Here is a 1793-nt window from a genome sequence, read left to right as displayed (position 1 = left end):
GCCAAATTTGCTCATTAAGAATTCCATCAAGTGTTAGGTCTAGCAAAGTCAGAGGACAATGCATCCAAATGAGAAGAGCGTTTCCGAATCAAAATCCATATTGAGAGGGAAAATCTTTCATGTCTCATGATTCACGGCCCTGCTGGCAGGTGCTGGGCTCTCCTGAAATGACACCCAGGAGCACTGAGCAAACAGGATGCTAAATATCAGTTCCAAATGGCCGAGGCCTCATCAAAGGAATATGTGACCATAAGAAGCGTCTGCCAAGTGGATGATAATGACCAGGAGCACGGTTACCCGTTCCACACCAGTAACACTGACCGGAAGTTCAGCTCCTTTCTGAGTCTGATTAGAAGTTTGCCTTCTGAATCTATGAGCAGATTTCATCTGGTTTCCCCCATGAAATTCTAGAAAGAATCCAGAGCTAGCTTTTAGGTAAATTTTCAAAACAAGAAACTGTATCCTGGTACTTCGTGTGTTGACTTTCTTCCCCTGGCTCGCTCCACTCTCTCTGGCAAACCCTCCGTCGAGGCTCTGCTTGTACTGCAGCTCTGGTCCTGCTGATGAAAAATGCAACCTCCAGGGCTGGGAAACGCTCAACGACAGTGAAATTTACTAAAAATCTCCAGTTCCTACTGTAACCTTTGGAAATCACGCGCACGGCAATGGCCTTTGGTTAATTATAAGACGACAGAGCTGAAGGAGTAAAGGATTCAGGGAATCGAGAAACTGAGGGTTCGGGGGAGGGCAGCACAGCGTCCTCAGGAACCCTGGAATCTCGCCAAGGCGGTGGCCGCTGGGGCGAGGCCAGCCCTGACACTCAAACGTGACATTCCTTAGAAGCAGAAACATCAGTTCCAACAGTCAGCCTCCCATCTGAGATGACCAATGGGACGGAGCAGAAAGTAAGTGGCGTGTTATCTCATTCACAACGGCTCGGGGGTTTCGGCCTCACGTTTTCATCGCTCAGAGGTGGGCGTGGTTCTTGGCAGCCTCTTTCCCAGGGGTGACGGCCATTCTGAATTCCTGCAAGATTATCACTGCAGTTCAAGAAAAGAAGGGCAGGGGCGGGGGAAAGACCTCAGCGTGTGGAGTATTTAAATTTGAACTTGAATCTGTAAGTTTAAATCTCCCAGACCTGGATCTGTACTATTTGAGTTTTCATCAAGCAGAAAGACTCTTTCAGCTTTTCTGTAACCCTTGTTTCCTCAGGAGAATCATAGTTGCTTAGGTTAATGTTAAATTCTCAACCGGAGGAAGATTAGAGTCGATCTTAACTGCGATTCATAATTTATCTGGCGTGTGCACTCGAGTTCGCGGGGTGCGGGGTGCTGGAAACACTCTGAATGCCATGCACATTGTGCGTGAACACTTTGTCTCCTCGTTTCTTTCTCTCTCTCCCCCCACATCCGATATGACAAACTTTTGTTAGAGGGAGAGAATCAGATATAAATACGTAGGAATATATAAGCGCGTCAGCATGAACCGTGAATTATTTCACGATGACGGAGGTTGCAATGGTGGCCGCCTGCACCACTGGGAAGCTACGGCCAGGCTAAAGGGACAACGCGCAGAGGAATCCGCAGATGTCTGACACATGCACAAATACTTTGCAGTTTAGAATCAGATATACGGTTTGATTTTTACACGTTAAATATACTTTTTTTTTTAATATCAGAATATTTTTAGAAGGGCGTGATTTTTTTTGTAGACGTATTTTTTGCAACTGTCATTTTGAATGTCCCCGGGCCCCATCAAAATGCTAATTGAATAAGGTTTTCTCTCCTCACTTA

This window comes from Pteropus vampyrus, unplaced genomic scaffold (assembly GCF_000151845.1).
Source record: "Pteropus vampyrus isolate Shadow unplaced genomic scaffold, Pvam_2.0 Scaffold190, whole genome shotgun sequence".
NCBI lineage: Eukaryota > Metazoa > Chordata > Mammalia > Chiroptera > Pteropodidae > Pteropus > Pteropus vampyrus.
This window is presented reverse-complemented; position numbering follows the sequence as displayed.